This window comes from Chelonoidis abingdonii, chromosome 20 (assembly GCF_003597395.2).
Source record: "Chelonoidis abingdonii isolate Lonesome George chromosome 20, CheloAbing_2.0, whole genome shotgun sequence".
NCBI classification, from domain to species: Eukaryota; Metazoa; Chordata; order Testudines; family Testudinidae; genus Chelonoidis; species Chelonoidis abingdonii.
This window is the reverse complement of record NC_133788.1, coordinates 3,635,576-3,649,157: the sequence shown is the minus strand read 5'-3', so window position 1 is coordinate 3,649,157 and position 13,582 is coordinate 3,635,576. Positions and strand designations below refer to the sequence as shown.

Here is a 13,582-nt window from a genome sequence, read left to right as displayed (position 1 = left end):
TACAGTCAACCCCCCGCCTACAATCAACCCCACACACCCACAATCAACCCTCATCCATACCTACAATCAGCCCTCCCCAGACACCTACAATCAACCCCCACACCTACAACTAACCACACAAATCTACAATCAACCTCCACACGTGCACAACCAGCCCCTGTGCACACCAACAATCGACAACCACACTTACAATAAACTCCCCCGTGACCCCATCCCTATAACAGCTCCCCCATATTTACGGCCCTCCCCTCGACACACACCGCCCCTACAGTCATTCTCCCTCATACTCCTACAATCAACCCTCCTACCTACAATTGCCCCACACAAACTCGCAGACCTACCATCCCCCTGCCCCAACACACCCTGCGATGACCCTCGCTGACAGATTCATGCAAGTCTGTTTTCACACATTCCCTATGAAGGAAGGCTGAAAGACTTGGGTTTGTTTAGTTTGGTAAAGAGCAGACTGAGAGGGGACATGATAGCAGTTTTCAGGTATCTAAAAGGGTGTCATAAGGAGGAGGGAGAAAACTTGTTCACCTTAGCCTCTAAGGTCTTGGCTACACTACACATTTCAAAGCGCTGCTGGGAGCGCTGTCGCGGCAGTACTTTGAAGTGTGCGTGTAGTCAGAGCGGCAGTGCTGGGAGAGAGCTCTCCCAGCGCTGCACGTAAACCACATCCCTTATGGGTGTAGCGTGCAGCTCTGGGAGCCGCACTCCCAGTGCTGCTGCCCTGATTACACTGACACTTTACAGCACTGTGTCTTGCAGCGCTCAGGGGGGTGTTTTTTCACCCCCCTGAGAGCGAAAGTTGCAGCGCTGTAAAGTGCAATGTAGCCAAGGCCTAAGGATAGAACAAGAAGCAATGGGCTTAAACTGCAGCAGGGGAGATTTAAATTGGACATTAGGAAAAAGTTCCTAACTGTCAGGGTAGTTAAACACTGGAATAAATTGCCTAGGGAGGTTGTGGAATCTCCATCTCTGGAGATATTTAAGAGTAGGTTAGATAAATGTCTATCAGGGATGGTCTAGACAGTATTTGGTCCTGCCATGAAGGCAGGGGACTGGACTCGATGACCTCTTGAGGTCCCTTCCAGTCCTACAGTCTATGAATCTATGCTCCCCACCCATTTAGCCACATGCTCCACAATCGTACCGTTTTCTCACCCGTTTCCTGAATGGAGCCCCCGTCACGAATCATGTCCACACAGGAAGCCATTCCGCAAATGCTGTTGTGCAATAGCTTATTCCACACTAGCTGTGCCAGTCAATTTCCCCTCGCAGACAAGGTCTCTGGGCTTTGGTACCTGGTCTGTAACACGGGCACAAAATCCTGCTGCTCTCCCATGCTTTGTCTGGTCAGACCGAGCTCCTTTGGACACTCTCCCTCTGTGGGTCTGGGCTCACAAGGCCCTGATTTAGATTGATGCCTCTAGGTACTACCCTAATAAACCTGGTAATGTGGAGCGGGACCTCTGTGTGATGTGTCAGAGTGTGACTGCAGAGCTGGCTGGGAAGTGATGCCTGGAGCTTCACAGGTCTGGGAGCCCAGTTCCCCCTATACCCTCCTGGCTGGCTGAATTGTCCTGTGAGATTCACTGATGGGCACCAGCATGCCATAATTAATTACCTAGTTACCCATTTTGATAGCCTCAGCGTGAAGAAATATTAAGGAGGCTGGGGGAATTCCAGGCCAACTCAGCAATAAGATCTGCTGTCCTTCCTGCTTCTAAATCCCCAAAGCCGGGACAGTCACCCCTTCCTGTCCCAGCGGCTCTTCTGCATCTGCCTCCCGGGTGACAGTGATGTTATTGTTACAGGTTGGCCCTTCTCCCCGCCACATCCCAGAGCATCCATTTCCCCTGCATGCTCAGATAATCCCACCCCTGCCGGGATTTGCAAGGTCAGAGATCAGAGGTAGCAGCCGGGGAGGCAAAGGCTGGATGTGTATTTACAAAGAAGATGGAGTGGGAGAGGTTTTTCAAAACAGGACACAAGATTTGTCCAGAAACCAGCGTTTTAGGTGGGCTGGAGTCCAGGCTCTGGAGCCGAAATGCACCTGAACTTTGCATGGTCAAACAGCGTGGCTCCCCCTTAAACCCTGGCCTGCCATTCACCTGCCTCTGATCTCTGAGTGGAGCTAATCACCAGAGTAATAGCTGGTCAGCAGACGTTAATCCCAGCATGCTGGGGCCATAAGCCGTGTGGGAAATGCACCGGAGGTGTCGTGCATGCCGGGCTTTGCCAACCTCATGCTGCAAGATGGAGCCTGCCCTGCAGATGGGGCCTCTCCTCCCAAGGATGTAGATCCTGTGCACACTACACTCCTGGCCGGGATCCTGGTTCCTGTCCTTTTGCCCTGTGTGACTGGACTTTAACCATATTTCAGAGTCAGGCGAAGCCCTGGTCTGACTGGGGTTCTGAGACACAGCTGGGGCCCAGCCTCCGCTGGGTGTTGGGCTAGGGGCCGGCCAGGGCTGCGGCTGACCCAGGTGAAGGCTGAGGCCCGTCTGGCGCAGGGAGCAGAGATGGGGCTTAGGGCCTTCCGGAGGTTCTGGAATGGCCTCGCAGGAGGAGCCGTGGGGGCAAACGGCCTCGCTGGTGTGGAGACGGAGTTTGATGCATTTATGAAGGGTTGACGTGGAGGGCTGCCTGCCACAGCAACGACTGGCCTCGAAGATCCAGGAGGTCCTCCCAGTCTTGTGCTCTGCTCCGTTGCTATGTGGCTGGTTCAGTCCAGCCCGGGACAGCAGAGAACCAGAGCTGTTCCCCTGCAGAGGATGCTCAGGGCTCTGCTTTGCACGAGGCGAGTTCATGGCAGCGGTATAGCTCCTAACACACTAGCTGCAGAGGAACCAGTGGATGCTCTATCCCCTGAGGTGACTCCTTTGGGCAGGTGAGGGTGCTATACTGGGGGGGGGGGGGGGGCTATACCAGCAGGCCTGTCCCCTTATAAGACATTATCCCAAGCTCCCATCACGTCCTTGGGAGGTAGGTGAATAGTATCCATCCTGTTCTATAGGCAGGGAAACTGAGGCACAGCACGGGGAAGCGACTCACCCAAAGTCACCCAGCAGATCAGCCGCAGAACGGGGATTCCTGACTCCCAGGAATTCCTCTAGACCAGGCTGCCTCAGCTGGGCAACTGCTGCCCAAGGATCTATTCTGTAGTTAATCAGTGGCCTTTGGCCTTCAGGGCTGGCAGCATGGCACTAAATGCTTCTAACCCCCCCCCGCAAAGACCATGCGACCACACAAGGGGTGTGGACATTGGTGCAATGGCTAAAGAGCAGTGGACGCCTGGCTCAGCAGGATCAGAGGTGGAGGCTAACGAGCATGCGGCTGGCACCCAGCGTCATTAGCTCTGAGGCTATTACCCTTGGGTCCTGTCACTGTGCCATCGAGTGACCAGGGGTGATGCTTGTTGATGAAAGGCGAGTCTGTGGCAATAGGGAGGGATGGTGAGTGTGTTCTGTGGGTGCAGAGTAGTGAGAGTGTGCAGGTGTCCATGAGCAAGTGTGCAAATGTAGGGGAGTGTGTCAGGGGAGGTGCAAGTGAAAGTGAGTGTGCAGAGGTGAGTGTGTTTCCGTGTGAGCCGGGCTGGGCAGGTGCGAGCATGGTTGTGTGGGAGTACAGATGCTAGCGAGCGCCTGTGAAGCCTGTGCTTGTGTGTGTGAGTGTGCAGGGGTGTGGGGGTGTATGGGTGTGTGTCTGTGAGTGTGCCGCTGATGTATTTCCACGAGTGTGCAGCTGTGAGCCGGTTTGCCAGGGGGCAGGGGTGTGTGTGTACTGGAGTGAATGCGATGGTGCAGGCAGGTCTGGGTTCGCCGGGGAGAGTGTGTTTTGTGTGTGTGGTTGTGTACGTGTGTGTCTTTGGCTGTATTCCCAGGTCCGACACAGCCGCTTCCAGGCTAAGCCTGGGGCTGCACTGGCCCACTAGAAGAGCTGGTAATCAGATGATCCAGTAAAGGAAGAAATTAGCTGCAAAGCAGCAGCTTGTTTCAGGTCTGCCTGCGCTCGGAGAACTTGGCAAAGGGCTCCATTTGCGAAATCAACCCCCAACCTCCCACATCCGTGGGGCACACCAGGTGGGCTGGAGAAGCCTGAGGTTGATGGTACCTGCCAGGCCCTGCTTGGTGATGAAAAGTCTCCCCCCAGGAGCCATCCTAGGGAGACACAGCAAGAGGCGTGAAGTCCAAGTGCCCGCCAGTGTGACTCAGACGTAGCTTCGCTGAGGCCAGTGGCCCCGAAGTCTAGGGATGGGGTGAGTCACCTTCAGGACAGATCCTGGTGGCTGGGGACAGGCTGGGGGCAGTTGCATGGCTTCCTGATGCTGGCCCAGCTGTGGGCGGGTTCATTCCAGTAGGGCTCCAGGGGGCTGAGCCGGCAGCCACAAACAACCTGCGCCCCTTTTCCTGGCTGCATGCTCTGAGGTGTGCTGGGGCGCAGCCACCCCCTCAATCAGCACTGGAGCCTGTTTGCACGGAGAAGCTACGACACGGGGATAAACTGGCCTGGTGGACTAGACCGTGTGAACCAGAGCAGGAGCAGACCCTAAGTATGGCAGAAATGAAGGAGATCCCCTGCCGCCTACAAGGCTAGGGCTATGATTGGTTTCCCTATAATAAGCATGTTCCAGCTAAAGCAGGGAGGTCAGATGCCACGGTGATGGGGAATGCCAAGATAGAGAGGGGCGGGGGGGGGGAGTGTATGGGGATAGATACATAGATAGATAAATAGATGCTGGGTGTATATGGGGCTAGATAGACAGCTAGATAGATGGATGCTGGGTGTGTATGGGGCTAGATAGATAGCTAGATAGATGGATGCTGGGTGTGTGTGGGGCTAGATAGATAGATGGATGCCGGGTGTGTATGGAGATAGATAGATGGATGCCGGGTGTGTATGGGGATAGATAGATAGATAGATGCTGGGTGTGTATGGGACTAGATAGATAGATAGATAGATAGACAGATGGATGCTGGGGTGTATGGGGATAGATAGATTGTCTGGAGACAGCATGAGAGAGACAGGGTGTATGGAGGAGGTGGGGGGTATATGGGGACAGATACATCAGCAATCTCTCAGTATTATGCAAAGGATTCAGGCAGCCTGCGGGGCTAATATCTTCTGGTCCCAACAGGACACCAGCTACAGAAGAACAATGTCTTGGCTCTTTGCCGCTGTGGGCTGGTGACAAGCCCCGTGCCGTCTGTCACACACGGCATCTCGCTGAAGAGGAGGCGATGGCAGAGAGCCTGTGCGTGATAAATACGAGGTGTGTGATGCGGCATCTACAGCAAAGCCCGTCTCTGCCACATGCAAATGCTGGAAGGTGCCAGGCGTCTGCAGAGGTTGGAGCCGTTTGTAATGAGTTTAAAAGGTGCTCGGCAGCAGCCTGGGTTGTGGAGAGGGTGGGGGAACTGGTGGGGAAAGCTAGAGCTGATGACCTGATAAATCCTGAACTAAACTGAACAGGACAGACCCACAACTGGCAGGAATCGCCGGAGCTCCACTAACTGCCTGTTCACACCAGCTCAGGATCCAGATTATCATCAGCTGGGAGAGGAGGGAGAAAATGTGTCAAAGCTTTGCCCTCCAGTCAGAGGCTGCTTTGGCTTGCAAAACACTCAGTGCTCAGGCTGCCCACCTGTGACTCAGTTCCCGCTCCCTCCAGCTCCCCTGGGCAAGTCACTCGCACTCAGACCCTCCCAGGCAGTGCTTCTCAACCTCTTTACCATTGTGGGCCACAAAATTAGAGCCACTGCGCCCTCCCGCCAAAACTGCCCACAGTCCCCTATGCCCAACACCCCCACCCGCAGTGGGGCCAGGAGCAGCACCCTAGGTGCGGGCTGGGTAGCCTGGACATCTGGGTGACCAGCCCCCAGCCCCCTCTGTGTAGAGCGAGGCAGCAGCTGGACCCTTGTCTGTGGTGAGGGCAGACAGTCCCCTATGCAGAGTCATGTCCGACTTGGTTGTGCCGGTGACACTGGGCAGCGTTTCTGTGAGCAGCAAGCTCTTTGCTCTGAGCCAGCGTTTCCAGAACAGCTCACAGGTGCACACAGCAAGCATCTGCTGATGGTCTGATAGTCCCCACGTGCTTATATTATTAGGCATGCACGTGATTCTGGCGCTAAGCAAACATGTGGCTGGTAAATTCAGACCTGAGGTTTCCTTGCAATGCAGGAACAAGCACTCAGCTGGCTACGGAGGTGGGCAGCGTTAAGTACCAAAAAGGCACTAAAAAGCAGAGGTAAAAAACACTTTCCTGTAGCTCGACTGGTATATTGAGGGCACTCAGAGCTAGCAGGGACCTGGTCTCACTTCTAACATGCCCAGCTGGAATCTATTAAGTAGGTGCTTTCTCAAGCTCCACTCGAGAGACTGAAACCTACTCCTGGCATGCACCCTGCAGATGTTTTCAAAGCAGCTCAACACAGGAGTCACTCTGGTGGTCCGTGCCAAGCGCAAGGTGGCAGGAAGTCCCATGCCGTATACAGGCATCTTTATTAATGTGACAGCACCGACCGATGGGGATAACTCACTAGGCGTCTATGGGGAGCTTCTGATTTAGGCTCTGCCTGGAGACACATCCTGACAGAGTGATAACGCAGCCCCATTACGCTTTGCCAGCCTCATTGGGATCACCCACCCACCCTGCACTTCCGCCTGCTGGATGCCAGTTCACGCCACCAGGCAATTAAGCTCTCCGAGCGGATAACATGACGGATCTTCCCTGGCAGACTCCGGCTGGTTCCTTTACAGGTTCCTCCACCTCCTCTTTGGCACTGTCTCAGAACAAGGCAAGTCCCAGTCCCGGCACGAGACTGAAGAGGCAGATGAAGGATTTAATGGGGTTGCGGGCGCTGCTGGGTTCCTCTGCTGTGGCCAGTAGGCTCTGCCCCCGCTCCAATGCGCTGCATGGCCTATTCTGTGAGTCCTTTCCAGCGCTCAGCCCAGCGCTGGCACTACATGGCACTGGTATTTCCTCTGTGCTTTGCCACCAGGGGGAATGCCACAGGAGCTGCTCCCACCCAATGGGCCACATTAACAGCCTTGATGAGGCCTGGTAGAGAGCAGCTGGTCTTGCTAACGAGCCGCAGGGGAAGAGGAAACAAGGACAGGAAGCCAGGGACCAAGGGCCTGCACCGGGTAGGGCTGGGGTAGGGGCCTGCTGAATGTGGAGAACAACCAGGGAGAAACGGGAAGTTGTTTCTCTTCCTGGAAAAAGGGGACAAGTCCCAGGCCTGAGTGCTGCGACTTCTGTCTAAATTAACTAGACCCAGAAGGGACAGACTCTGGACTGGGGGAGTTTATTTGAGGAGCCCTGGAGAGGGTAAACTGAGGCAGGGTCTCTGCAGAGCGACCTCTGGTGGCAAGAGGGCATGAGTGTGGCAACGGCTCTGTTACAGGGTGGTTCATTTCCCATCAGGGCTCTTGTGGGGAAAACCCAGTTGCATTATGGGAAAGGGCCATCCCGCCCTCTGTGTTTGCTGCACAGTGACTATGGAAGATGCAGCCGGTGTTTCCTTGTGGGCCGACAAACGGTGCCCTTCACTATCCCTCCCAGGAGCCCTTCTGCTCAGCCCCCAGCATCTGGAGCAAAGCCCCAGGGGAGGGACCTGGGACGGATGTGCCTTTTGTCACTGGATGGCCAAGCCCAGATGCTAATAGAGCCACATGACAACAGATCTGAGTGGAGTCTAGGGCTGGGATAGCGGGGGCTGTGGGTCGGGATTGAGGGGCACTGTCAGAGCTCTGTGAGTGGGAGCTGTGTGGCAGATAACACAGAGAGAGCGGCTCCCAGCCTGTGGGGCAACGCAACCCCGTTCACCTGCCCCCTCATGCAGCCCAAGGGCAGGACGCCACCCTCAGGGAAGGGCAGGGAGAGGGGTCGCCTCTCCCTGCAGTGATGTGGGTGAAGCTTCCACCCTGCCTGACTGTTATCTCGGCTACACGAAGACCCCAGACCCAGCTTCATTAGAGCTGTACCACAGTGTCTCTTGTTGGTGTCTGTCCTGCACCAAACTCCTCCACCCGGCCAAAGTCTTTTTATTGTTCAAAGGCTCCTGGGGCAGATGGAGATCCAGCTTGGGTGGTGTCTTGTAATTTCCAATGACCTGCAGCAGATGCTCCAGCCGGAGCACAGTGCATTTGACCTTTGCTCAGTGACACAGCCCTTTCACTGGCAGGGAAGAGGCGGAATCCCTTCCTGACCCCACTTGGTGATTCACCTCCTCCCTGAAGCATGAGGAGTGACAGTCGTAGTGCAGCTGCAGCTGCTCTTTTTATTCAGAAACTGTTTCTTGGATCTGCTCCAGAAGTTTTTTACTTCCATGACATCCTGCAGCAGCCAGTTCCGCAGGTTAAGCAGACAGTGTTAAATGTACCTGCCTGGGTCTGTTACAAGCTCGCAGGCTTTTATGCGCTCATTGTCCCAGCTCTCCTGGGTTCCAGTCCGAGGATTTAAACATTCATCCTGTCATGTTCATGGGCTGGATGGCCACTTTCCAGCCCAACCTGAGCAAGGGGCAGTGTGCAGCCACGTCTCAGGAGCAGGGCCGGGACCTGACTATGACTCTGAGATTCACAATCTCATCTCCACTCATCTCTGCCTGGATCTGGGGCAAGGGCAAGTGCTTTGGAAGGGGCAGAGCCAGTGCACTGCTTAGTCCCTGCCCACCCGCTTGCTCGCTGCCCCGTGCATAATCTAAAGGAGCTGGACAAGTGTGAGAGGGAGTGTACCAAGAGACTCGGATCCTGTGCGGAAGGGGCTGTACAAGTCCCTAGACAGAGACGAACTGTTGTAGGATAAGGCTGGTGTGTGTGAGGTCCGTGGCTATGACGTCAATGCAAAGCTCCATTCAGAAAAAAAATCCATGCAAGGCATTATCCTAGCCCAGGCCAGCTGGCCCCCATCCAATCTGCGGGGGCTCAGGAGCCCAGGGGAGCGCTGACCCAGGAAGCCTACGGCAGGGCTTGCTCCCCAGTGATCCTGCAAGGTCAGTGAGTTAAAAATCTTCTTGCTGCTAACCATGATTGTCCTATTTATTCAATTCTCCCACACAGTTTAGGTTAAGCCTCCCTGATGGGTGTTTAATTTAAATTTATTCCCGGCCGTTATGGCATGTTCAATAAATTCCAGATGATTATTAAAAATGTAATTGTTGAGCTTCATCATCTCTGATTAGCCACCTCTACAGCTGTTACGGGACAGACATGCTGAGCCTGGCAGGGAACCACAGAATATCAGGGTTGGAAGAGACCTCAGGAGGTATCTAGTCCAACCCCCTGCTCATAGCAGGATCAACCCCAACTAAATCATCCCAGCCAGGGCTGTGTCAAACCGGGCCTGAAAAACCTCTAAAGATGGAGATTCCACCACCTCCCTAGGGAACCCATTCCAGAGCTTCACCACCCTTTTGGTGAATTAGAGAGCGCATTGGAAGACCACCACTAGGTCTATCCTTGAGCCCTCCTGTTCCTTCCACTAAACCTAATGAAGCCTTCAGTAAATTTGTATCTACTGCAAACTGTGGCACAGTCTCATTTAGTAGCTAGGCTACTAGTAGATAACAGCCTCATACTGCTGCCAGCTGATGGAGCTGCTCCTTCAGCTCTGGATGTAGCGATCTGCGCATTGTTCCTGGACTCCAACTCCGCTTGCTGGAAGGGTTGATACACTGGGTCTCAAAGACCTGGGACCTGACTCTTAAAGGCCTCACAAGCCAAAATAACCTCAAGAGGGATGTTTAACCTTTATAATCTGTGTCTGACAACATAGCGATTCACTCCACGAGTGCTGGCCAGGACTTAGAGCCTGTGCATACAGACTGGGCAGAATTTGGAAACCAGTGAGAACCACAGGGTCTATCAGTGTCCAGCTGCCTCAGTCAAGAATCCACCTAATGTTTATTACAGCTCAGTCTTATTTCTTCCCACCCTTGGGAGACAGCATAGATGGCACTGGGAGTTAGTGGCATTCAGGAAATGGAGTAGCAAATTTAGTAGCTGGCTCTGGTAGCCAGAGGGAGGGTTTGTCAGATAGAAATTGTACCACTGTTGGAAGCCACCAGATAGCATGATTATAGGGAGTCTTACTGTTCTGTCTAACTGAATGTGTGGGCAGCGAGATCTTGGAGAAGTGCTAGTAGTTAGCTGTGATGCCGTTCTCTTTAGAAGCTGAATACAGCCGCAGGAAAGTAGGCTCTCTGCCTTGGTCCTAGCTGGCTGGCTCATTTCTTAGGTGCGGTGCTGCTTCCCACAGCTTGTAGCCACACAAGCAGAATGAAAACGTTACATCTCATCAGAGCTATCGCATAGAATCAGGAGCCCTGCAGAAACAGCCTAAGAGAGGGCAAGAGGAGGGACCAATGGACTCTGCAGGATGAATTGGAAGGGATGAACCACCCTGAGGAGCTGAAGTCATTCAAACAGCACCCTGATCTCATTTCCAGGGTGCCCTCATTCCTTCATCAGGGGATTGGCCCAGGGAGCAGCCACAGGCAGGCTGAAGGAGAAGCCTAGATTCTGCTCAGTGAGCATGGGCATGGGTGCCAGGGATTCATCCCAGTGAGCTCCCACCACACCCAAGCACCAGGGGCAGGAAGTAGCTTGTGTGGGGCAATTTGTCCACATCTTTCCTGAAGTGGGGAGCTGAGAACGGGACACAGGACTCCAGCCGAGGCCTCCCCGGTGCCGAGCAGAGCAGGACAGTGACCTCCCATATCTTACCTACGACACCCCTGTTCACACACCCCAGAGTGACATCAGCTGTTTTTCCAACTGCCTCACATTGTTGGCTCATGTTCAATTTGTGATCCACTCTAACCCCAGATCCTTTTCAGCAGCGCTGCCACCCAGCCAGTTCTATCCCAGTTTGTACTTGTGTTTGTGATTTTCTCCTTTTGACATGAAGTCCTTTGAACTCATCTTTCTTGAATTTCATCTTGTTGATTTCAGACCAGTTCTCCAATTTGACACTGTCATTTTGAATTCTCCTTCTGTCCCCCAAAGTGCTTGCAACCCCTCCAAGCCTGGTGTCATCTGCAAGTTTGAGAAGCATAGCCTTCACTCCGTTATCCAAGTCGGTCATGAAAATAATGACTACTACTGGAACAAGACTTTCTGAGAGCCTCTTCTGTTTTCACACTAACTATTGGGTACTCGGCAAATCACAAGACTATCAGCAGCTGACGTGTTAAGTTCTCTCTTTTCTTGGGTAAGAAAAGAGGGGTGTTACTGGAGGCCACAAGATGGCGCTATTGAAGAAATTCTTACAAGTGCTGTTTAACTGAGTGAATAGGTATTGGACCCTTGGAGAAGTGCGGGTGGTTAGCTGTGGTGCAGTTCTTCGTAGGAGCTGGGTGTATCCCTGGTAAAGTTGGTTCTCCCCACCCAAGTCTCCCTGGCTGGATCATTTCTCAAGTGCACTGCTCCTGCCAACACGCTACACACGCAAGCAAAGCAAAGTGAGGACACAGAGTCGGAAATGTGACAGGAGTGGGGCCAGATCTCACATTCTCTGATCTCCATTTATGTCCCCATCCCAGCAAGGAGGAAGAAGAGGTGAGTGAGACAGGAGACTGGGAAGAGGGGAACGAAGGGAGGGTAAAGCAGGGTAAGGAACGCTCACACCAATGCACAGCTTCTCCCCACAATCACCTCCCCCTACCCACACACATACACCCATGTACACCCCCCCAGCATGCACAAAAAACACACACCGAGATGCACACCTACCAACGCACACCCACGCAAATGCACACAACCACACACACAGAAGAGCACCAACACACTTCCATTGAAAGATACGCAAAGGCACGTCTACGCATGTCCACACTCCTGCACACACAAGCTCGCATTACACACAGAAACCCCTCAAGCAAGGGCAAATACCTGCATCCCCAGGAACACCCTTGCTGCGTGTGTGGGACAGTAGCGGGTGTCACATATTCTCAGGCAAACCCTCGTTCCCTCCCCCACAACCCTGCTGAGGACCTGATGATGCCAGAATCAAGCAGCTGTTAAAAGATGCGAGAGGGGAGCCAGATGCTGAGCCAGGGCATGGGTGGCAGCTCCTCCCCAACCTCGATACACCCAGAGCGATTGGTTTGGGAGAGCAGAGGTGTCCGATCACACCTATCACAGATGCTGGGGCACTTGGCCTTCAGCTCAGTGTGCTGATGCCAAGCCCCAGGCCCTTGTTTCTAGGACATGCTGATGATGAGTTAGCGCTGCCTCAAAAGGCTCAGTGTTGGCTGGCATGTGCTTTGGAGGCTCATGACAGCCATTGATATGGGCTGGATTTGGGGAGGATCCTACCAAACTCAGCACCCTCCTCCACAATGTCTGTTAGCTGGTCCCAGCCTTGCCTACATGATGAGGTGGGAAGGCAAAGGTGGCCCTGACTCTGGGCCCATCTGCACACCTGGTGTGTGTCTCTCCTCTTCTAGCAGGTCGTTTGGTTCCATGGTTCCCATTGGTCGACCTCACCCAGCTAGAACCTTTCTCAGCCAATCAGGGTGCTAGCGGTGACCTTAGAACTGGAAGAGACCAGATGGCACCCACATGGTTGGGGGCCTGGAGGCCGTTGCTGGATTGTTCATTCTATATCTGGGCAGCTTGGGCGCCTGGCTGAGCAGAAGTGGCAGGGGCTTACAGTGACCATGAGTCGCTGTGCCCGTGTGGCCACTCAGACGGAGCAGTTGGGGCTTTTCACTTGGACGTTTGGTGACGCCCCAACACGGCGGGAGACTAGGCCCAGCCCAGGGTTCTGTGGAGGGAGATTCTGGGCCTGACCCTCAGTGACAAGGCCGAGACATGGGACGAACTGTGAAAAGATCATGCAAGGCCAGGTGGCCCTGAGTCAGACCCCACTGTGGTCTATGGAGATCCTTCCCTCAGCTTCAGGGGACTTTGGATCGGGAGCAAAGTTATTCGAGATGGAAGGGGCCACCTCTTCCCATGGGTTAGTTAGAGAGCTCTTAGCTCACACTAGTTCAGGAGACCTGTTACGTCCCATCTACGCCATCTCTGGCTGTTCCCTACAGCACAGAAATTGGCATAAGATGCTTTTGGAACGAGGTAACAAACGGGTTCCACATAACACTCCCCAGCCCTGAGCTGCTGTGGGCTATTCTCCCAAGGGAAGCAGTAGAAGCCCCAATCCCTCGAGTCATTTAAAAGCAGAATGGAAAAACCCAGGAGATTAGAGCACAAGAGAACAACCCCAGGCCAGGCTAGACGGGTCCATCGGTTTCTAGTTCCTCTGCTTCTAACATCATTCATTTCTGGGCTGAGGAGTGGCAATTCGAGAGAAACCACAACCAGATCATCTCCCGGGGCTCTGTTCCGAGCAGGGCTCATTGCAGGAGGGCTCATTATCCTGCAGACACGGGAGGCAGCCGCTGCTCAGCGCCCTGTTAGAATGAGCTAAGCAACTTGGCACATCTCCCACAAACCCAAAGCGATGCAGCAAATGAGGCCAGACTTACGAACGCTCTAGAGAGAACATTGCACGGCATGGGGGCGGGGGAGAGTTCGAGACGGCCTGAATCAGTCCTGTGGCTCCAAACCCACC

The 13,582-nt window shown here is 53.9% G+C and overlaps 1 protein-coding gene across 1 annotated transcript in view; it reads right to left on the bottom strand.

Moving 5' to 3' along the window:
- Positions 1-1,061: 1,061 nt before the first annotated feature.
- LOC116830268 (E3 ubiquitin-protein ligase TRIM39-like) overlaps positions 1,062-13,582 on the bottom strand; it is a 475,516-nt gene continuing 462,995 nt past the window's right edge. The window contains exon 7 of the mRNA XM_075074053.1: positions 1,062-1,119. The gene's annotated coding sequence lies outside the window, so the exon portion shown is untranslated. The remainder of the gene's footprint in view (positions 1,120-13,582) is intronic.